General features: G+C 44.7%; 1 long non-coding RNA gene across 1 annotated transcript; it reads left to right on the forward strand.

Moving 5' to 3' along the window:
* Positions 1-50: 50 nt before the first annotated feature.
* On the forward strand, positions 51-24719 carry LOC108590947 (uncharacterized). The gene is made up of 3 exons (XR_008480257.2): positions 51-470; positions 1996-6008; positions 22261-24719. It is a non-coding gene; the product is annotated as an uncharacterized LOC108590947 (long non-coding RNA).
* The last annotated feature ends 255 nt before the right edge of the window (positions 24720-24974 follow it).

A 24974-nucleotide genomic window follows, 5' to 3' on the forward strand; every position in this document is an offset into this window, starting at 1 on the left:
GCCTGCCCTCCCTCCCCTCCGGTAATTTGAGACTGGCAGCTCCAGTGGCTGAGATGCCGGGAACCCAGGGGGTGTTAGGTCCAGTCGTGCTGTTCTGGGGGGGTGTGGGCAGCATCTCAGTTGAGGGTCCCTAGCCACCCTCACCAGAAACAACCAGACAGAAGAGGAGGTAGATGCAGGCAGCAGAGGTATGCCTGACACCCCAGAGACTCCATCTAAGTAGAATGGCCGCTTTCTACACCCACCACGAGCAGATTCAGCCTGAGTTCAGGGACTAAGGGAAGCTCAACAGATTGCGCCATGGAACCGCCATCCAGAAAGGCTCTGTGAGCTTCAGCAGCATTGAAGAGGAAGGAGACACCGTTCTATGATCTCCAGAATATATTGGCATTTGAATTTTTTCTCTGCCTCAGCTTCTGATCCCTCCTGCAGCTGTCTCACTGGGCACGGATCTTACATAGTATATGTTTGTGAGTACATGTGTGAGGGGGTGTGCTGGATGAGTGGATATTCACTCACTTAAGAAGGAGCAGCACTGTGAGTTGAATTTGGACTTGACCACTGTTTGACTGCCAGCCCAAACGCTGACTAGCTCTATTATTCTGGATAAGTCACTTAACCTCTCTGAGCCTTCCAGAACTACAGACTGGGGAAAATAATATTTCCTCTCTCTAGAGATACTGAAATAATTGCATGTGAAAGCGCTTTCTACATGTCAGTAGTTTGCATCTTTGAAAACTTACCCAGGGCTTATCAGCTCAAAAAAAAAATTAAAAACGGGTTCAAAGGCTGACCAGATCAGCATGAGAATAATCATAACCACGGTGATATGACTAATGATGATACTCTTTTCATTTGAATGCTACTTCATATAAAATGTCACAGTCATTTCTCATGTGTGATATAATTTTACTCCTATAGAGAAGTGTCCATTTTCAACTGCTACTTAGTCTGGAAACTCATGACTGTGCCTCTTCTTGCTGGGGAGACTGCTTTGGAAAACCATATTAAGATAATTTGGTTCCCTGGAATCGGAGCAAGGAAATTGGATAGCTCTGTTTCATCAGGTTTCAGCCGCCTGATGAGTCACCCCATCCCTCTTCGGGAATGTATCCTCTGAGTGGAACAGACACTCCAGCCATCGGCAAAGTGTTTCTTAATTGCCTATCCCCTTGTGTTGATTGTGAAGACATTATTTTTCTGATGCCCCTAGTCTGACTGACTCATCAAATGACACAATTCCGGGTGCCTATGCTCAGGCCTCCTTCAACAAACCATCCACTCCAGAATCTCAGAGCCAGAAGGTACTTCTGAAATAGAGTTTAAGGCCTCATTTCCACACAGGGAAACTGAGGCCGAGGGATGCAGAGTGGCATCCCTCCAGCAGTGATCAGCCAGAGACAGGATCAGGCCACCTGCCCCAGTCCACTGTGCTCACCACAGCACTAACAATGCATCTCTTCCTTCTCATTGTCTTTGATCAATATGGCTTTTGCTGCCAGGTGGGTGCTGACTTCCTTCTGGGTAGAGGATCTTTACCTTATATGTCTTTGATTACTTACAACACTCATAGGGTTGAATTTTAGTTGACACAGAGTTTACCTTGAATGGTGTCCCTTCCCTTACTATCCCTCTCCCCTCCCTTCAGGCTCCCTTCTCCCCTCAAGGACCTCTTTTAGGTTGAAGCTGCTGAGAACCTTTGCCCATTGGAGTCCAGTCTCCTGGGGGGTATCCCTGACTCCATTCCAGGAGGATGATGGCAATGCTCTCATTCTTTAAAATAGAGACCTGTCTGACAAAGAATCCTAGTGAATTCTATGGCTAAAAGATCCTCTGTCAAGCAGCAGAGCAGGGATGGAAGAACAAATACCTTCATTCTGCTACATGTGCTTTTTAAAACAAAAATTACAAGAGTCAAGCAAAATGTTTTGCAAAGGATTGTTTTACCCACAAATGAATATAGCATGAATGTTTTCTCCATTTCATTAAATACAGGATCAGAACATTTTTAACCTGCAAAGAGCTCTTCAAGGACCATCTAGCTGAGTTCATCGTGTTACAGATGAAGAAACTGAGTAGAGAAGTCAGAAGCCTTCGCAAGGACAGAACCCGTTGCCCTGACTCTCAATACAGTGTTTCTTATACAACACCAGTGCAGCTGGTGAGGAAGCTCAGAGGAAATCAAGGTCATGTGTGCCTTTAGGCAGCTTGGGAATGCACTTCCATTCAGCCAAGGGCGGGTGGGACCTCCATCCGCCCCACAGGAGGGTGGGTAAAGGATGCCAACTCTCCACCGAGAGCCATGCCAGAGACCCTCAGCCTTTCCAGGAGCCTGGGCTCTTCGCAGAGGAGTGCTGTCCTAGAAGCTCAGAGCCATGACACCTGCTAACCAGTGCTTCACAGCTCACGGCAATGGCAGGAGATACCTCAGTGGGACTCCATGCCTGAGGACCTAGTTCACTGCTACTTTCTAAGTTTGCTGGCTTTACCCTGGGTATGTGTCTTGAAATTGAAAAAAAAAATCAAAACCCTCAAATTTTCTTTTAAACAGAACTACGTGAATTCCTTCACCTTACACCAGAGTTTGGGATGAGCGTTGGTAGTTAAGATGCAAAATCACACCCAAAGGGCTGTCCATGGCACCACTCTTCAAACATTTTGGGGTTTACTTCTGTCTTTGTTTTCTTAATCAAGAAAAGCAATATCATGTAGACTCCAGACCCTGAGTCAAACCGCTTGGATTCAAGTCCAGCCCCACCACTTACTAGCTGTGTAGTCTTGGGTAGATTATTCGACCTCAGTTTCTTCATGTATAAAACTCAGGCAATTATAATAGTGCTTACCTCTTGGGGTTGTTTTGAGGACTAAATCAGTTAATGCATGTGAAATGCTAAAAAGAGTGCTTGAACATAAAATTGCTAGCTAAATGATCACTAAAGAGGAAAATGACATGGTAAGCATGTCATCTGTAGCTCAATGCCACTATTTATTTATTTTATTTATTTATTTTTCCTCTTCTCTTCCTCTCCCCCTTCCATCTGTCTCTCTCTCTCACTCACCCAGTCTCTCTCCCAACTTCTTGATAGACCTGGTTAGAGGATAATTGGTTTTTTGTTTGTTTGTTTATTTGTTTAGAGACGGGGTCTTGCTATGTTGCCCAGGCTGGAGTGCAGTGGCTATTCACAGGCGTGTCCCACTACTGATCAGCACGGGAGTTTTGACCTGCTCCGTTTCTGACCTGGGCTGGTTCACGCCTCCTTAGGCAACCTGGTGGACTCCCACTCCCAGGAAGTCACCATACTGATGCCAAACTTAGTGCAGACACCCGACCGGCATAGCTCACTACAGCCCAGAACTCCTGGACTCAAGCGATCCTCCCATCTCAGCCTCCTGAGTAGCTGGGACTACAGGCACGTGCCACCACACCCGGCAGGATAATTGTTTTATGTGACAAACAGCTTATACTATGGGTGGGAGAATATTGGTCCTACTATTTTCTTGTTGTCCTTTTTTATTGTGATGTTAATATTATTGTCAGTCCACCGTGGATTTATTTATTTCTTACTTATTTCTGCAGTAGTCTTTTTCATCCTCAAATCTACTTTGTGAGAGTTACCCAATCTAACTCCATCACAGAGATTGGCAAACTCTCTGCAAAGAGCTAGATAGTAAATATTTTCATCTTGGCAGGCCATATGGTCTCTGTAGCAACTACTCTTCTCTGCTGTTGCACTATGAAAGCAGCCATAGGCAAAATGAATGTGTGGCTATGTTCCAATAAAACTTTATTTACAAAAATAGGTGGCAGCGTATAGTGTGTTGACCCCTGATATAGACCAGCAGATCCATAAATCCACTTTGCTCATGGAAATTGCAATAGGGAACAGTGTTCCAGATAAAGAAGGGGCAAAGCCTGCAGGGAAAAGAGCTTGACGTGGGCAGATGCCTGGCGGGGCCAGGGCTGACTCCGGCTGCAGCTCAGCCAGTCAGATTCGAACTACCTTCCAGCAGAGGCTCTGGGCATGAAAGAAGCCTTTCTAGTAAACAGTCCGAAATAGAAGAGAACCAGAGAGAAGGAAGCAGCCCTGTTGGATGCCTGGAGGCTGGGCAAACCTCCTCACTTCCACAGGGTTCCTGTCATAGCGTCATGGGCAAGGAATTAGAGTTTCCAGATACAGGTGATGGTGGGAACGGTGGCTACAGCCAGGCCAGAGGCTGCAGGGTGAGCATCAGGGGAATGATTCAGAAGTTCAGATAAGTCTCTGAATACAGACGGGCATGGAGGGCAGAGCTCGGGCAGTTTCACTGAGAGGGACGGAGTACCAGAGCACTATTTTGTTTCCAGATTGCTAGAAATCCCAGCAACTGCACTCCCTCCCACAATTGTACTCAAATCCATTGGCCTGGGGATCATTGTGCACTGTGGCCTCCTACTCCTGGGCTCAAGAGATCCTCCCATCTCAGCCTCCCAGGTAGCTGGTACTATAAGTACACGCCACCAAGCCAAGACAGGTGGTCATCTTAAAACACAAGTCTCGTCACGTCACCCCTCTGCTCAGTGGATTCTCTCCAGTGAATTCTCACCCTATTTGGAATAAAAGCTCAGAACAAAAGGGATTCAGGAAGGGGAGGAAGGAGGACTTCTGGGCAAACGGGAACAGTGGGCTCAGAGCTCATTATCATATGGGCACCAAAAGGTGATGACACTAAGTGTGGAGCTGATTCTCCTTCTGTGACCTCACTTGTCTGTGTCTCACTGTTGTCCCACTGTGTTCTGGCTCTGGCAGTGGTATGTAGTGGACTGGAAAAGTGTTCTGAGTGAAACCCAGTGGGACAGTCTCTCTTGGTGCTTCTGGGCATGGTGGAGGAAACGTCCCACTCTTCAACTTTCCCAACCATGACTTAAAACAGACCCAACTCCTGAGCATCCTCCTCGCCTCTTCCCTCTCACACACATATGTTAGTCTACTGGGACTCCTGCAACAAAATACCACAAACCGGGTGAATCAAACAGAAATTTTGTTTCTCACAGTCCTGCCTCCATGCCCGAGGACCAGCTCATCCAAGAATCAGCTGGAAGTCCAGACCAAGGTGTGGGCAGGGCTGGTTTCTCCCGAGGCCTTTCTCCTTGGCTTGTAGATGGCTGTCTTCTTCTTATGTCCTTGCATGGTCTCCTCTGTGCAAGTCTGAGTACTAATCTCTTCTTCTCAGGGAGCCAAGAATAAGGACAGGCCTGGAGGGCAGGTCCCTGGCAATTTTCCCAAGAGATACAGAGTCCCAGAGCACTGTTTTGTTTCTAGGTTGTGATACCGTTTCCAGTCTGTACCCAAACCCATTGTCTCCTCCAATGAAATTAGTCCCACCCCAATGACCTCATTTAATCTGAATTATCTTTTTTTTTTAATCTGAATTATCTTTAAAGACCATATCTCTGGCCGGGCGCGGTGGCTCACACCTATAATCCCAGCACTTTGGGAGGCCGAGGCAGGTGGATCACTAGATCAAGAGATCGAGACCATCCTGGTGAACATGGTGAAACCCCATCTCTACTAAAAATACAAAACTTACTGGGCATGGTGGCACAGCCTGTAGTCCCAGCTACTCAGGAGGCTGAGGTAGGAGAATTGCTTAAACCCAGGAGGCAGAGGTTGCGGTGAGCCGAGATGGCGCCATTGCACTCCAGCCTGGGTAACAAGAGTGAAACTCAGTCTCAAAAAAATTAAAAAAATAAATAAAAAAGACCATATCTCCAAATATGGTCACATTCTTCAGTACTGGAGGTTAGAACTTCAGCATGCGAATTTTGTAGGATGCAATTCAACCTGGAACACCCCACATCCAATCTGTGAACAAATCCTGCAGCTCTACCTTCGTGACATATCGGGAACCCAGCCGCCTCTTCCCGCCTTCCCTACTGTCTTCCGGGTCCAAGCCATTGCTGACTGCCATCTGCACGGACTGCACTTGCCTCCTTGCAGCCAACGGTGCCCCTGAATTACCTTCTCCAGGTAAGGGCCGGAAGGTCATTTTATTTCATTTCATCTATTTGTTATTTTTAAATATTGTATAAGATGGGGGTCTCACTGTGTTGCCCAGGTTGGGGTGCAGTGACTATTCACTCCCTCATGGTCATCGTGCACTGTGGCCTCCAACTCCTGGGTTCAAAAGATCTCCCACCTCAGATTCCCAGGTAGTTGGGACTATAAGTGCACGCCACCAAGTCCAGCCAGGTGTTCATCTTAAAACACAAGTCTTGGCTGGGCACAGTCGCTGACGCCTATAATCTCAGCACTTCGGGAGGCCAAGGCTGGTGGATCACAAGGTCAGGAGTTTGATACCAGTGTGGCCAAGATGTTGAAATCCTGTCTCTACTAAAAATACAAAAATTAGTCCAGCATGGTGGTAGGCATCTGTAATCCCAGCTACTTGGGAGACTGAGGCAGGAGAATCGCTTGAACCCAGAAGGTGGAGGTTGCAGTGAGCCATGATTGTGCCAGTGCACTCCAACCTGGGCGACAGAGCATGACTCCATCTCAAAAAAACAAACAAAACCACAAGTCTGCTCATGTCACCCCTCTGCTCAGTGGATTCTCCAGTGGACTCTCACCTTGTTTGGAATAATAAAAGCCAAAATCCTACAAGGCTCTTGATCCTAGATCTCTCCCCCGACTTTTCTTCCCCTGCCCTCCCCCTCACTCATGCCACTCCAGCCATCCTGGCCTCCTTGCATTCCGCACACACACTGTGCCCCTCCTTTTGTTCCCTCTGCCTGGGCACCGTTAGCCTCTCCTCCTGACTCCCTTTCTTCTTCCTGGGTTCAGCCCAGTGCCTCCTTATCAGAAGCCCTTCCCTGATGACGCTACAGAGAGTAACATCCCACCCCTCATCATCTCCGGGATCCACTCTTCCCTCGCACTTAGGATCCGCCAGCGTATGTGTGTGCATTGCACTTGGGAGTTGTCGTCTGTCTCCCTACTAGAAATTAAGTTCCACAAAAGTAGGGACTTTGTCTTGTTCTGTCCTGTTCTCCCAGATACGGACAGGATATTAGAGGCTATTTACCGATTGCATAAATGAATAATATCTAGAATGAGAAATCTAAGGGATCAAAAGTAGGGGAAAGGCCAGCTTTCAGACAAAGAAAGGTGGGTATATTTCCTATGATTCATAAGCTTACCTGTTTTTTTAGCACTCGTGGCCAGGGTGCTACTTACAGCTTTAGATTGTCAGTCTACTGCTGTGTTACATTTTAACCTGCACCAAAGCAAAATTCCTTGAGAACATGAACCATAATTTTTCCTTATACATAGTTCTAGCTCAAGGGAAAGAACCACCAAGACCAGTTAGCAGCATCTGCCATGGTTGCAGGAGGAGGGCGTGGAGGCATTTCCCCCATGTCTCTGCTGACCTAATGCAACAGAAAGAACCTAAGGACACAGGAGGAGTCCTATGGCCCAGGTTCAAGTTCTAGCACCACCCCTTACTAGACATGTGAGTAGTAATTATTTCTCAGAGTGTCATTTTCTCATTTGTAAAAATGAGAATTATACTGAGGCAGGCGGATCACCTCAAGTCAGGATTCGAGACCAGCCTGACCAACATGGAGAAACTCCGTCTTTACCAAAAATATAAAATTAGCCAGGCATGGTGGTGCATGCCTGTAATCCCAGCTGCTTGGGAGGCTGAGGCAGGAGAATAGCTTGAACCCAAGAGGCAGAGGTTACAGTGAGCTGAGATAGAGCTGTTGCACTCCAGCCTGGGCAACAAGAGCAAAACTCCATCTCAAAAAAAAAAAAAGAGGACTATAGTATTTTACCCAAAAGGGTTATTGTAAGGATTCAAGAGAAAGCAGATAACGTGCCAAGCACACACATGGCACATAGCCGTGAATGCCACTATGATTCCCCCTGCTGAACCACACAGGCTGCAGTACTCAGAAAACACCCATTGGTTAAAAGAAACTCATAAAGTTGCCAACAGAAGAGCCAAGTTCATGAAGAGACATGAGTGGGTATAAGAGACATGCAGTTTTCTGGGTCAGGAAAGCAGCTGATATATGATCCAGGGTATCCGGTATGTCCAAGTGAGCGATCTGGGGACTGCAGCGGGCTCCGATGTCTGTGCTTTGTCAGAGGGTGCATACTGTTCTCCCTGAAATCCCCCAAGGGAATGTATTTGAAAGCTGCAAAACTGTTTGCAGCAGCATAGGGTGAGTATCTCCTGGCTTCCTCCTGTTTCTGGGGTCTTTCTTCACTGCACAGAGGAGTCCTCATCCATGGGACATTTCTGGGCTCAACAGTAGTCTACTTGCTTCTGGGAACTTTTCAGACATGTTATTGAGATTCTGACCCCTTCTCACCCCAGGAGGTTCTCACCCCAGAGGCTCTGCTTCCTCTTCTCAGAGCAGACCCTGCGGTTACAATTGTGTAATATTTCCCTGCCTGTTGCAATCACCATCTCTCTGCTAACATTGTAAGAGTTAGGCAAATGACAAGCCTGGGAAAAGGCAGAAGGGACGTGCTCTGCTCTTCTGTTAACAATAGCACATGACTCCAAAGATGCAAAATCCCAGAGAAGGGAAGCTGGGAGATTCAGAGACAACACTGTGCAAACCCAGAGGATGTCCTTCCCAGGCAATTCTGGGAGCTACCAACCCCCAGCCTCTCCCACAGCTTCTGCCCCCTGAGAAGCAGCATGGCCCCACAGCCCCAGATCCCCACTTGTCTCCCGCTCCCCCATCCTCTGCCCTGTCCTGGAAAGTGGGCAATAAAGGGACATGTTAAAACTGAAAAGAGGCAAGGGCCGGGCGCGGTGGCTCACATCTATAATCCCAGCACTTTGGGAGGCCGAGGAGCATGGATCACGAGGTCAGGAGATCGAGACCATTCCAGCCAACATGGTGAAACCCTGTCTCTACTAAAAATACAAAAATTAGCTGGGTGTGGTGGTGTGTGCCTGTAGTACCAGCTACTCGGGAGGCTGAGGCAGGAGAATCACTTGAACTTGGGAGGCAGAGGTTGCAATGAGCCGAGATCACACCACTGCACTCCAGCCTGGTGACAGAGATAAGGAGGTGCTCTCTCCCAGGAAGCAATGTGATGCTCCATCTCCCACCCCACCTGCCCTCAGCATCTCTTCAGCTAGGCCTACTTAGCCGAGAGCAGCTCCATGGGTATGAATGACTTCATAGGCATGTTAGGAAGGAAGTGGGGAAGGGTACTGAAAAGTAAAGCAGGAGAACTGGAAGATCTTATTCCCAAGTTCTTTCCCTGAAGACGCTTTTTAACTTTCTCCATTTCTTCTTCTCACTTACCTCACCATTGCCATTGACACAGGCTCTGTACACCTAGGAACTGAATGAGAGGAGATCAGAAGAGCCACAGAAAGGACAAGGGGAACCAGTGTGGCAGGGGGCAGGAGGGCGGGGGGCGGGGGTGGGTGGATGGATGGATGCACAGCTCCTGAGCATGTAAGAGCCAGGCCAGAAGCTGGGTCATCAGATACACTAGGTCTTCTCAGTGCCTTTCAGAGCCATATTGGAGCCTGAAAAAAAAGAGAGAGAACATTGGCAATACCAATCCTGTGTTATTGTTTTGAGACGGAGTCTCTCTGTTGCCCAGGCTGGAGTGCAATGGTGTGATCTCGGCTCATCGCAACCTCCACCTCCTGGGTTCAAACAATTCTCCTGCCTCAGCCTCCAAAGTAGCTAAGATTACAGGCACAGGCTGCTATCACCACACCCATCACCGTGTTCATTTTTGTGTTTTTAGTAGACACGGGGTTTCACCACGTTGGCCAGGCTGGTCTCAAACTCCTGACCTCAGGCAATCCACCCGCCTCAGCCTCCCAAAGTGCTGGGATTACAGGCATAAGCCACCTCTCCCAGCCACTAATCCTGATTTTAAGCTTTGGTATTTTTATTTATAATGAAATGTTTTGCATTAATTTTGATGTTTAGAAATATTGTATTAAGGCCAGGCATGGTGGCTTACACTTATAATCCCAACACTTTGGGAGATCGAGGTGGGAGGATCACTTGAGGTCAGGACTTCAAGACCAGCCTGAACCACAAAATGAGACCCCATATCTACCAAAAAGAGGTTTTTTTAAAAATTACCTGAGGATGGTGGCACGTACCTGCAGTCCCCACTACATGGGGAGGCTGAGGCAGGAGGATCACTTGAGCCCAGGAGTTTAAAGCTGTTAGTAAGTTATGATCACACCACTGGATTCTAGTCTGGGTGACAGACAGAGACCTTGTCTTAAAAAAAATTATTGGCCAGATGTGGTGGCTCATGCCTGTAATCCCAGCACTTTGGGAGGCCAAGGTGGGCAGATCATGAGGTCAGGAGTTCAAGACCAGCCTGGCCAACATGGGGAAACCCCATCTCTACTAAAAATACAAAAATTAGTGAGGCATGGTGGCAGATGCCTGTAATCCCAGCTACTCGGTAGGCTGAGGCAGGAGAATTGCTTGAACCTGGGAGGCAGAGGTTGCAGTGAGCCAAGATCATGCCATTGCACTTCAGCCTGGGTAACAAGAGCAAGACACTGTCCCCACAAAAATTATCTATATTCATTACTAATATTTTTGGTACCCCCTTAAGTGTGCACTGGAAGTAAGTGCCCCTCCTGTCTCACCCTGGTCCCGGCCCTGATGAGATTTAGCCCAGCTGATAGAACTATCAATTCTCCTCGTTGATGATTTTTCTTTTTTTGGAAAGAGTGAAAGCTTTAAAAATAATCTTCAAAAATCAAAGTCTTTTTTAAAAAAATGTGCATTTCTACTAAAAGAATTAAGAAAAGAGTGAAATTCTCAGCCACAAAAAGAAACCAAATTTAGACACAATTCAAATCCTTTATCTTCTGACAAAGCCAAGGTACTTCACCTTCCCAGCCACCAGGTGTCTCTGTAAACTCCCTGCAGGCCTCTGCACAGGGCGCTGCAGATAACGTCATATGTGAAATCTGCTGTTTTTAACCAGCTCTAAAGAGACAGTACATACCAAAAAAAAAAAAAATAGTTTGAAATGCAACAGCCTCAAATACCAAATTTACAGTGATCCATCCATTTATCCAGGATTTCTGGTTAATAGCCAAGTGCTTATGATAATCTATTAACAGATTTAAGCTAAGAAACAGATTATTAGAGTCAGGTTATCCTAATCAAGACACTTTCTAGCATGTTCCTGCTTTATTGTTTCCTCATATCTTATCCAGATTAATTTCTAACATAATACAATTCTGCAAGATCAAAATAGAGTATTTCAGGAACTAACTCTTCCCCTGGTTTGGAGGACTAGATATTACCCTATTCTTTAGGGTAGGGAATTTTGTTTTTGTTTTTGTTAAGACAAAACAAAATTCTCACTGTCACCCAGGCTGGAGGGCAATGGTGCAATCTCGGCTTGCTGCAACCTCTGCCTCCTGGGTTCAAGCAATTCCCCTGACTCAGCCTCCCTAGTAGCCAGAATTACAGGCATGCACCACCACACACGGCTGCTTTTTAGTACAGACAGCGTTTCACCATGTTGGCCGGGCTGGTCTTGAACTCCTGACCTCAAGTGATCCGCCTGCCCTGACCTCCCAAAGTACTGGATTGTAGGTGTGAGCCACTTTACCCAGCCTAGGGTAGGGAATTTTGAAAACAATATTTAAACTATTTGTTTATGTTAAAAAAAAAATCAGTGCATGAAGTGCTATGGCGGGGGGCGGGGCAGAAAACAAAGCATTGGGAAAGTTGTACTATTCCTTCAAAGTAAGTTGGTTTTGACTGTTGTCATCCTTTCCCTTCCCATCCTCACCTCATCCCTCAGAAGAAAATGCAACACTTCAGTGAACAGACCATTTCCTCGGAACTTAACTTTTTTGTAAGTTAATTCTGCAAATAAGCACTTCATTCCACACCGTGGGGGGACCATCGATCCTTCTTCCAAAGGTTGGGGAAAATGACTCCTGGGAGAGACCTCTGTGATGACACTCCACGGGCCTCTCCCTCTCGTGTAAGATAGCATTTATTCTTCATTTAAAAATTGCCACTCACAACAATCCCAATAGGAACACGGTTACTGTTCACGATGAGGTGCTCACTACTTGTTTTAGTACAGTCATTTCTCTGGGTTTTCATGGCAGGAGAACTCCAGCTTTTCTCCTAACTTCTTAAGCAATTCCTCTTCATCTGCCTGTTCCCTCAAGGTCGGGTTTCTCAGGATTCGATCCCAAGCCTTCTTCTCTTGGTCGAGGTAGAAGAAAATCTTACCAGTTATAATGAAACTTCAGACTATAAGAAAAGAGGGAATAACAGTGGGTTCCATGTCAAATGAGTCACATGTCTTGAAGAGGAACGCCAGCCGCAGGCTCCATCCCTCATATCTGGGTAGCTACATCCTTTCTATGAGTCATCGGGTGATTAAACTACCATCAAATCACAGGGGGTCTTGTTCAAATGCAGATCCCTAGTCAGCAGGACTGAGTGAGGCTGAGATTCTGCATCCCACATGATACTGATGCTGCTGTCCCATGGACCACACTTTGAGAAGCAGGGTTTAGATGATTGTATAATTATAATGTGATGCTGATAAAACATACCTAAATTATCAATCGCACCAACAGACCAAATCAATATATAATAATGGCTGAACTGGGAGAGGTAATTTTGAAAAACTAGAAGAATATATGCTTCTGGTTTCTAAAACTCAAAATCTATTTGAAGAGAAAAGGAACCTAAAATTTCCATGACATCAGAAACAAGATCCTGTTTTTTCAAAGGGCCCAACCTAAAGATTGATCGTGCAGCTTTGAATGACTAGCCCCAGTACCAAGAATCAATTCTTTCGTAACTTAGAATCTGCAACTTGAGCCAGTCTGCATTTGGCGGGGAGGGGAAGGGGAAGAAGGATGACCCATATTATTTTTGCAATACTAAATTGATACAGAAATAGGAAACCCAGAAAGTTATAAAATAAAAATAAGAATTAAATTTACGTGTATTTATCGTTAATGTAGATGATGAACAATCTTAAATCCATGATATTAGCAATTTTAAAGATCAATGAATGGCCAGGGGTGGTGGCTCACGCCTGTAATCCCAGCACTTTGGGAAGCGAAGGCAGGCAGATCGCTTGAGGCCAGGAGTTCGAGACCAGCCTGGCCAACATAGCAAAACCCCATCTCTAAATACAAAAATTAGCTGGGCATAGTGGCACATGCCAGTAGTCCCAGCTGCTCTGGGACTGAGGCAGGAGAATCGCTTGAACCCAGAAGGCAGAGGCTGCAGTGAACCGAGACTGTGTCACTGCACTCCAGCCTGGCCAACAGAGCAAGATTCTGACTGAAAAAAATCAATGTTACATCATAATTTCTGTAATCATTGCAATAACTAGTACATTTTGCCAGCTTTTTTTTTTAATTACATTTTAGGTTTTGGGGTACATGTGCAGAACATGCAAGATAGTTGCATAGGTACACACATGGCAGTATGTTTTGCTGCCTTCCTCCCCTTCACCCACATTTGGCATTTCTCCCCAGGCTATCCCTTCCCAGCCCCCCCCCCGCTGCTGTCCCTCCCCTGTTCCCCCTTTTTTGCCAGCTTTTAAAGGTGTTTAATGCACTTAAGATCCAATGGGTTCATGTTGTGATTTTAATTTAAAAAAAAGAAGAACTTAATTCAGGCATGCAATTAACACTTAAATGTTTGGGAAAAACTTATACTTTTATTTTCTTAACAATCACAATAGGAAGGTGGCTAATGTCCACAATGAGGTGCTCACTACTTATTTTGGTACGGTCATTATTTTCTTAAAAGCATAAGTTTTACCTTGTTAGTTATAAATGTACTGCATAAACAGAGAAATGCTGACTGTTGACTAAAAGAATGCTAATTGCTTAACAAATATATGAGAGCGTCTTGGCGACCTTGTAGGAGGTCAAACGTGTCAAGTTCCTGCCAACACAATTTAGAAACTGCAGAAAAAGAAATTTCTATAATGTCTTTCTTCTAGAATGTGCTTTTCCAACCTTTGCAGACCTATCTGTGAGTCTGTATGCTTAATGACTCTTTCTTTTTGGATTGTGAATTCCGTGACCATGGAAACCGTTTACCATGGTGATCTTTACACTCCTGCAGAGGTTTCTGGTACTACCCCATTTACAGAAGGCAGGCTGGGAGAGTTTTAAGTAGCATGTCCAAGTTGTAGTGCTGGGATAGAACCCAGGTCTTTCTTACTTGTGAGCCCATGTTCAATAAACAGTGATTGCTGATTAAACGCTGCTCAGGTCATCTGCTGTGTTCTGCAAACACAAAGTCACAGAATTACGGGACCTCCCAGAGCTTTCCTTGAAAAGAAGATTTGGAGCAAAACTTTAAACACTATTCCCTTAAAGAGCCAATCATAGAGAACACAATGAAAATACACATCTAGACGGATCAACAAGACAGAAAATTAACAAGGATATCCAGGACTTGAGCTAGACCTGGACCAAGCAAACCTAATAGACATTTACAGAACTCTCCACCCCAAATCCACAGAATATACATTCTTCTCAGCACCACATCACACCTACTCTAAAATTGACCACATAATTAGAAGTAAATCACTCCTCAGCAAATGCAGAAGAACAGAAATCATAATAAACAGTCTCTCAGACCACAGTGCAATCAAGTTAGAACTCAGAATTCAGAAACTAACTCAGAACCGCACAGCTTCATGGAAACTGAACAACCGGCTCTTGAATGTTGACTGCATAAACAATGAAATGAAGGCAGAAATAAAGATGTTCTTTGAAACCAACGAGAATGAAGACACCACATACGAATCTCTGGGACACATTTAAAGCAGTGCCTAGGGGAAAATACATAGCACTAAATGCCCACATGAGAAGGAAGGAGAGATCTAAAATTGACACCCTATCATCAAAATTGAAAGAGCTAGAGGAGTAAGACCAAAAAAACTCAAAACCTAGCAGAAGACAAGAAATAACTAAGATCAAAGCAGAACTGAAGGAGATAGAGACACAAAAAACCCTTCAAAAAATCAATAAGTCCAGGAGCTGGTTTTTCAAAAAGATCAACAAAATAGACAGACCACTAGCCAGATTAATAAAAAAGAAAAGAGAGAATAACCAAATAGATGCAATAAAAAACAGTAAAGGGGATATCACCACAGATTCCACAGAAATTCAAACCATCATCAGAGATTATTACAAACCACTCTATGCACATAAACCAGTAAACCTGGAAGAAATGGATAAATTCCTGGACACTTGCCTCCACCCAAGCCTAAACCAGGAAGAAGCTGAAACCCTGAATAGACCAATAACAAGGTATGAAGTTGAGGCAGCAATTAAGAGCCTACCACCCAAAAAAGCCCAGGTCCAGATGGGTTCACAGCTGAATTCTACCAGACACACAAAGAGGAACTGTTACCATTCCTTCTGAAACTATTCCACACAATCCAAAAAGAGGGAATCCTTCCCAAATCATTTTATGAGACCAGCATCATCCTGACACCAAAACCCGGCAGAGACTCAGCAAGAAAAGAAAACTTCAGGCCAATATCCATGATGAACATAGATGCAAAAATCTTCAATAAAATACTGGCAAGCTGATTGCAACAGCACATCAAAAAGCTTATCCACCATGATCATGCAGGATTCATCCCGGGGATGCAAGGCTGGTTCAATATACGCAAGTCTATAAACATAATTCACCACATGAAGAGAACCAAAAACAAAAACCACATGATTATCTCAATAGATGCAGAGAAAGCCTTCGACAAAATTCAACAGCCCTTTATGCTAAAAACTCTCAATAAACTAGTTATTGATGGAACGTATCTCAAAATAATAAAAGCTATTTATGACAAACCAACAGTCAATATCATACTGAATGGGCAAAAACTGGAAGCATTCCCTTTGAAATCCGGCACTAGACAAGGATGCCCTCTCTCACCACTCCTATTCAATATAGTTCTGGAAGTTCTAGCCAGAGCAATCAGGCAAGAAAAAGAAATAAAGGGTATTCAAATAGGAAAGGAGGAAGTCAATTTGTCTCTATTTGCAGACGACATGATAGTATATCTAGAAGACCCCATCGTCTCAGCCCAAAATCTCCTGAAACTGATAAGCGACTTCAGCAAAGTCTCAGGATATAAAATCAATGTGCAAAAATCACAACCTTTTCTATACACCAATAACAGACTTAAAGAGAGCCAAATCACGAACGAACTGCCATTCACAATTGCTACAAAGAGAATAAAATACCTAGGAATACAACTAACAAGGAACGTAAAGGACCTCTTCAAGGAGAACTACAAACCACTGCTCAATGAAATAAGAGAGGACACAAACAGATGGAGAAACATTCCACGTTCATGGTTAAGAAGAATGAATATTGTGAAAATGGCCATACTGCCCAAAGTAATTTACAGACTCATTAAGCTACCAAAGACCTTCTTCACAGAACTGGAAAAAACCACCTTAAACTTCATATGGAACCAAAAGAGAGCCTGCATAGCCAAGTCAATTCTAAGCAAAAGGAACAAAGTGGGAGGCATCACACTACCAGACTTCAAACTATACTACAAGGCTACAGTAATCAAAACAGCATGGTACTGGTACCAAAACAGAGATATAGACCAATGGAACAGGACAGAAGCCTCAGAGGCAACACAACACATCTACAACCATCTGATCTTTGACAAACCTTACAAAAACAAGCAATCGGGAAAGAAATCCCTCTTTAATAAATGGTATTGGGAAAACTGGCTAGCCATGTGCAGAAAGCACAAACTGGACCCCTCCCTGACACCTTACACTAAAATTAACTCCAGATGGATTAAAGACTTAAACATAAGACCTAACACCATAAAAACCCTAGAAGAAAATCTAGGCAAAACCATTCAGGACATAGGCGTAGGCAAGGACTTCATGACCAAAACACCAAAAGCATTGGCAACAAAAACCAAAATAGACAAATGGGACCTAATCAAACTCCACAGCTTCTGCACAGCAAAAGAAATAGTCCTTAGACTGAATTGACAACCAACAGAATGGGAAAAAATGTTTGCAGTCTACCCATCCGACAAAGGGCTGATATCTAGAATCTACAAAGAACTAAAACAGATTTACAAGAAAAAAACAAACAAGCCCATTCAAAAGTGGGCAAAGGATATGAACAGACACTTTACAAAAGAAGACATTCATGAGGCCAACAAACATATGAAAAAATGCTCATCATCACTTGTCATTAGAGAAATGCAAATCAAAACTACACTGAGATACCATCTCATGCCAGTTAGAAAGGCAATCATTAAAAAATCTAGAGACAACAGATGCTGGAGAGGATGTGGAGAAATAGGAACACTTTTACACTGTTGGGAGTGTAAATTAGTTCAACCATTGTGGAAGACAGTGTGGCGCTTCCTCAAGGACCTAGAAATAGAAATTCCATTTGACCCAGCAATCCCATTACTGGGTATATATCCAAAGGATTATAAATCTTTCTACTATAAGGACACATGCACACGAATGTTCATTGCAGCACTGTTTACAATAGCAAAGACCTGGAATCAACCCAAATACCCATCGATGATAGACTGGACAGGGAAAATGTGGCACATATACACCATGGAATATTATGCAGCCATCAAGAACGATGAGTTTGTGTCCTTTGTATGGACATGGATGAACCTGGAAACCATCATTCTCAGCAAACTGACACAAGAACAGAAAATCAAACACCACATGTTCTCACTCATAGGCGGGTATTGGACACAGGGAGGGAAGCATCACACACAGGGAGGGGAGCATCACACACTGGGGTCAGTCAGGGGGAAATAGGGGAGGCATAGCAGGGGATGGAGAGTTGGGGAGAGAGAGCATGGGGAGAAATTCCAGATATAGGTGATGAGGAGGAAGGCAGGAAATCACACTGCCATGTGTGTACCTATGCAACAGTCTTGCATGTTCTTCACGTGTACCCCACAACCTAAAATGCAATTTTAAAAAAGTTGAGAAAAAAGTTAAAAAATAATAAAAAGAAAATATACATCTATCGTTTAGGCCTTCTTAAAATAAATTATGCCCCTTTCTCTTTACATGGACTGATAAGAAAATGAAAGCTGTGCAAAGTGATATTTCCTAACTTTTTGCATAGAAAGGTAGCATAGCATAGTTAGGAGTAGTGAAGAGTCCCTGAAGATTTCTGGGTTCAGGCTGTCTGGATCTTGGAACTGCCACTTGTTAGCTGGCAGCCTGGGGAAAGTTGTTGTTGGTTTTTTTTAAGCAATTAATTTAAGAATGTATTAGTTACTTTTTTTTTGAGACAGAGTTTCGCTCTTGTTGCCTAAGCTGGAGTGCAATGGCATGATCTTGGCTCACTGTAAACTCTGCTTCCCGGGTTCAAGTGATTCTCCTGCCTCAGCCTCTCGAGTAGTTGGGATTACAGGCGTGCACCACCACACCCAGCTAATTTTTTTGTATTTTTTAGTAGGAACGGGGTTTCACCATGTTAGCCAGGCTGGATTCAAATTCCTCTAACCTCACATCATCCCAGCACCTTGGCCTCCCAAAGTGCTGGGATTACAGGTGTGAGCCTCAACTCCTGGCTTTGGGAAAGTTGTTTAAACTCTCTGTGTTCCGTTTACTCATCTCTAAAGGGGGCAGAACAAAGGCTCTACCATGAGGTCGTCCTGAGGACTGAATGAGGTGATGCACATAAAAAGCTTAAAACAGTGATGACGGCTCTGAATGCAGATAGCAAACATGCGCGTCATGTCTGATAACCTATTATAGACACCCAACTCATACTTGAACCCGGGACATTAGACTCCCGTCTCTTTTCCACCAGATCAGACTATATTTCGTCATCCACTGTGGCTGGAACACGCTAATATTTTTGCCCTGCAGGCACGATGTGCCCTCTGTGCAGCTCTCTTCCGCGTTTCCATGGCTGCGTTTCTTTTTCCTGCGTAATTGAAAACCCCAACTGCAGAGGCAGGTTTATTTATAGCTGAAAAATTAGTGTTATTTAGCTGGAGCTTTTCTGCAACCATCAGTCCATTACTGTAAAAGCATCCACATTTACACTGCAACTTCCTTCTGTTTTCCCAGTGCCCTGTAATCCTTAATTCGCTCGCTACTCAAAACAATGTTTATTGAATGTCTATAGAGAGAGCAACTTGATCCAGCCTTTTTACATCCAAAACCAGCGTCTTCCCAGAGCTCAGACTCTCACATACCCACCACTTCCTAGACAGCTCTCCATGGAGGTCCCACAGCACTTCAGATGCAGCCAAAGTGCAACTCACCATCTTCCTCTGTCCTGCCATGGGCTCCTAGTTTTGGTGAATGAAACCACCATTCCCCAGTCCCCCATACCAGATCTTAGCAGTTGCCCCAGATTTCCCTCACATACTACCACATTCCATCAGTCCTGTCAGCTAAACCCACACCATCCCTCTCAACTCCCCAACACCCTACAAGGTAGTATTTCCTAGGGTATTGAAACCCATCTTGGCCTGGTGTAGTGGCTCATGCCTGTAATCCCAGCACTTTGGGAGGCCGAGGCAGACAGATCACAAGGTCAGGAGTTCGAGACCAGCCTGACCAACATGGTGAAACCCCCGTCTCTACTAAAAATACAAAAATTAGCTGGGCATGGTGGTATGCGCCTGTAATCCCAGCTACTCAGGAGGCTGAGGCAGGAGAGTCGCTTGAACCCGGGAAGCAGGGGTTGCAGTGAGCAGAGATCATGCCACGGCACTCCAGCCTGGTTGATAGAGCAAGACTCCACCTCAAAAAAAAAAAAAAAGAAAGAAAGAAAATCATCTCGGGGCTGGTCCTTCTTCCTTCAGTCTCCCTTTTCTCTAGTCCCCGCTCATATTGCTGTCACGTTGATGTTTTGGACTCTGACCGTGTTATACTCCCCTACCCATCTGAAATCCTCCATGTCCCCCATTACCCACAGGATGAAGGCCCTGCTCTAAATCATGGCTTTGGAGGCTCTTCACACTCTCAGCCCCACCTTCCTTACCAGATGCATTGCCTGCCATCCCACATAGCTTTTTTCTTTTTGCTTTTCCTTTTTTTTTGAGACGGAGTCTCTCACTCTATCGCCAGGCTGGAGTGCAATGGCACAATCTCAGCTCACTGAAGCCTCCGTCTCCTAGGTTCAAGCGATTCTCCTGCCTCAGCCTGCTGAGTAGCTGGGACTACAGGTGTCTGCCACCACACCCAGCTAATTTTTGTATTTTTAGTGGAGATGGGGTTTCACCATAGATTGGTCTCGATCTCTTGACCTTGTGATCCACCCACCTCGGCCTCCCAAAGTGTTGGAATTACAGGTGTGAGCCACGGTGCCTGGCCTTTTTTTTTTTTTTTTTTTTTTTGAGAAAGGGTCTTGCTCTGTTGCCCAGGCTGGAGTGCGGTGGTATGATCTCGGCTCACTGAAGCCTCTGCCTCCCGGGTTCAAGTGATTCTCCTGGATCAACCTCCCAAGTAGCTGGGACTACAAGCATGTACCACCACGCCCAGCTAATTTTTGTATTTTTAGTAGAGTTGGGGTTTTGCCACATTGGCCAGGCTAGTCTCGAACTCCTGACCTTGCGATCCACTTGCCTTGGCCTCCCAAGTGTTGGGATTACACGCATGAGCCACTGTGCCCAGCCCCACATAGCTTTAATAGCAACGTGATCTGCTACACTCTCTTGGGCCTCCATGCTGTTTCCATGTGGTCACTCAGCCTGGAATAGCTATCCCCTCCATGCCCAGCCAGTGAATAGCTTCTCTTTCAAGACTCATCTTGAAAATCTCCTAATCAAGAAAGCCCTTTCCAACCTCCCAGGCAGAATTCTGTGCTTCCTCTCCCATGTTCTGTGGTTCCTGGTACATACTTCTATCATAGTGACCATCCTATCACTAGATGATTCCACCTTTGACCTAGCCTGGGTGCAGTGGCTCATGCCTGAAATCCCAGCACATTGAGAGTCCGAGGCAGGCAGATCACTAGAGATCAGGAGTTCGAGACCAGCCTGGCCAACATGGTTAAACCCTGTCTCTACTAAAAATACAAAAATTATTTGGACATGGTGTCACATGCCTGTAATCCCAGATACTCAGGAGGCTGAGGCAGGAGAATCGCTTGAACCCAGGAGGTGGAGGTTGCAGTGAGCTGAGATTGCGCCACTGCACTCCAGCCTGGGGGACAGAGCAAGACTGTCTCAAAAAAAAAAAAAAAAGGCCAGGCACAGTGGCTCACATCTATAATCCCAGCACTTTGGAAGGCCAAAACAGGTGGATCACAAGGTCAGGCGTTTGAGACCAGCCTGACCAAAATGGTAAAACCTTGTCTCTACTAAAAATACAAAAATTAGCTGACGGTGGTGGTCCACACCTGTAATCCCAGATACTCAGGAGGCTGAGGCAGAAGAATCGCTTGAACCCAGGAGGCGGAAGTTGCAGTGAGCCAACATCGCACCACTGCACTCTAGCCTAGGTGACAGAGCGAGACTAGGTTAAATAAATCCAGTGTAGTAATAGCCAAGATAAGTATAAGCTCAAGAGTTAAGCTTTGGAAAAAGAGGCCTGTCTTTAACTTACCTTAGGTTGTAAGCCCCTCAGCAGAGGGGAGTAGGTCACATTTTTGATGAGAATACTTGTTTTAAGATAAAAATTAAGACCATTTCATAGTTTCCCAGTAGAAACAGGCACTGAGAGGTGAGCTCTGATCAGAACCTTGCTGCCAAACCCACTCCTACTGCAGACATTTACTGAATGCTGGGCAGAGAGTTCACAAGAATTAACCACACATCATCCTGTACTTTAGGGTGATTATGGAATGTTTAGAGGAAAAAGACAAATTTCTAAGAAAAGTTGGATAACAGTAAAAAGTTAAATTAGTAATGCAAGCAGCTGGACGTGGTGGCTCACGGCTGTAATCCCAGCACTTTGGGAGGCCGAGGTGGGCGGATAACAACATCAGGAGATTGAGACCATCCTGGCCAACATGGTGAAACCCAATCTCTACTAAAAATACAAAACATTAGCTGGGTGTGGTGGCGCACACCTGTAGTCCCAGTTACTTGGGAGGCTGAGGCAGGAGAGAATAACTTGAACTTGGGAGGCAGAGGTTGCAATGAGCCAAGATTGTGCCATTGCACTCCAGACTGGGAGACAGAGCAAGACTCTATCTCAAAAAAAAAGTAATGCAAGCAAAAAGGCTATTTCTTTTTTTCTTTTTCTTTCTTTTTTTTTTTTTAACAGGGTCTTGCTTTGTCACCCAGACTGAAGTGAAGTGATGCAATCTCAACTCATTGCAACCTCTACCTCCTGGACTCAAGCGATCCTCCCACCTCAGCCTCTAGAGAGCCGGGACCACAGGGGCCACCACCCCCAGCTAATTTTTTTTTTTTAATTGAAGACAGGGGTTTCACCATGTTGTCCAGGCTAGTCTCGAACTCCTAAGCTCAAGCTATCTGCCCACCTCAGCCTCCCACAATGCTAGGATTACAGACGTGAGCCACTGCACCCTGCCAACTATTCCTTAAAGGCATGACTTACTGCCAAATGAGAGGTTTGGACCAGATGTTCAGAGAAGGGAAAGAAGGGTTGGGCCTCCAAGGTGGACTGATCCATAAGAGGCAGAGACCAGAAACAAGGCTCTCGCAGAGAGACTGGACCAGCAAGATGGAGGGCATGGTGGAAGCATGGGGGTGCATCTTGGTAGAAAGAAAGCTTTTGGAATTTGGGACTGGAGTTTCTGTTCTGCCATTTATTAGAGATTTCAGGGATTTTTTTGTTTTAACCTTCTCTGCACCTCAGTTTCCTCCTGGGTTAAGGGAATTATATTATCTATCCCATAAGCTCCATATAGTATTCAGACCACAGACATCTGCAGAGTCTACTTACGCAAAGCCCTTTTGATAAGCTCTGGAGTACAAGAGGAAGAGAAGGGCCTGCCCTCCAGAGCTACCACATAAGGAGGGGCAGTCAACGCTGGTCCCCCTCTTCATTTACCTTCCAGGGATCTGTCATTTTAAAGGAGCGGTGGGCAGACCCATGAGACACCTCCATGGATTCCAGGACATGGGTTCAGAAGTTTGGCGACAGAACAAGCTCTTCACCATCGACATCGGAAGGTTCCTGCCTCCCTCTCCCAGGTTCTGTGAGGAAATGTGTCTGTCCCTCTGGAGCTCCTGATTTTCAAGGCTTTTCCCCTGAGCTTTGATGAAGTCCGGGGGAGCCAGCGTCAAAGTCACACTCTAGTCACCTGCGATCATTACCCAAAGCACCTGCAGCGGACTTCAATTCGCTTCATCTTTTTAATTGCAAAAGACAACCGCTAGGGGGCCTGGGAGCTAGAGACTGAGCTCTGATTCCATTTATCAGGCAAAATGCCTTTGCTTCTTGCCGAAAAACGCACTCAAGGTCGACAAAACACACACCGTGGGCTGAGAACAATACCTTCTGCACCTTCTGCAAACCCTTAGTGAAGAACGCACCTTCTGCAAACCCTTAGTGAAGAACGCATCTCCCTTGAGGCTACAAAATATTCTTAACTCAGCCCATCCTCCACATCCTATCAGGCTGGGCCAAGGGTTTCTCAGCCCTGATTCCATTTTTCTGTGCTTCCTTCTGATTAAAAGCCCTTTGGCGCAGCAGGATTGTCTATAATAATAGTAAATGGCTCACATGATGATGAGGCAATCCTTTCACATCGTGAGCTGCAATCCATCTTGTAAAGCCTTGCAACGGCCTAAATTACAGCCCTGGATTTTCAGCAAAGTCATGGAGTGGGGGGATTTGCTTTATCCTCCCTCCCCTCCCAGTTTCCCTGCACCTTATGCAGAGGCTTGAAGGTCTGATGTACTGTACTTACCTATAGCAATCCTCATTAAAATCAATCAATCACTTATTTGCAAAAAAAAGAAAAAAGAAAGAAACAAAAGAGAGAAAAAAAGGAAGGAAGGGAGGGACGGAAAGAAAGAGAGAGAGAAAGAAAGAAAAGAAAGAAAGAAAGATCTCTACCTGGAAAAAAGAATTTAAAAAAAAAAGGAAAGAAGAAAAAAAATTCTCAGGCCCCTAGGAGCCTCCAGGGTCACAGTGACTCAAGTCCCTGTGACCAAAATTGGGTGGCAAAACTTGTTTTTCCTTAGCAGGAGTCTGCTTTTGCAAAGGTTCATCTCTTTTGTTTGAGACACTCGTGCACACTCCAGCAACAATGGAAATGAACATAATTTCCCAAGCAGGTTGCCTAGAAACCACTCCTGTGTTTCTGAAACTAATTTAAACATGAAAATTCAGCTCCTGACTCATGCCAGGAATGCACGTCATAATTTTCTTAGTATTTTACTTTCTTTTTCTCTCACATTACAAAATAATGCATGCTCATTGCAGAAAAAAAAGTAAAAAGAATATGAAAATATAGAGGTCCAGAAAGCAAAGAATCTCCTGTAATCTCATTATCAGAGGCAACTGCTGTTGTCATTTGGGAATATTTTCTTCTAGGCTTTTTTTTCCCGTGCATTTTTAACATCATGGAGATTAATACAGATTTTACATTGAGATTAATACTGAATTTAATTAGCATATCATCTGCATTTCTCCATCTGGTGAAATTTTCAGAAACTTGATTTTGAAAAGACTGCATTATATTACAGTTCATTTTCCCAATATTAACCATTTTTAAATGCTAGATGTTTCGTTTTTTTTTTTTTTTTCTTTTTTTTTAATCCACTGGGCTCTTCTGGTAGATGTTTAGGTTATTCCTAATCTTTCACCATTATAATAAATGTTGCAATGATCAACTTAGTACAAAATAGTTATTATATCTTTATTTCTTCAGGATAAAATCATAAAAGGAGCTTCAAAGAGGGTAAACATTTTAAAACTGTGACCACATATACTGTGATCCCAAATACTGTGTAACCATTGTGTGACGACTGCCTACAATATTCAGTGTGATAACACACTCTACA

Source organism: Callithrix jacchus, chromosome 3, assembly GCF_049354715.1.
Source record: "Callithrix jacchus isolate 240 chromosome 3, calJac240_pri, whole genome shotgun sequence".
NCBI lineage: Eukaryota > Metazoa > Chordata > Mammalia > Primates > Cebidae > Callithrix > Callithrix jacchus.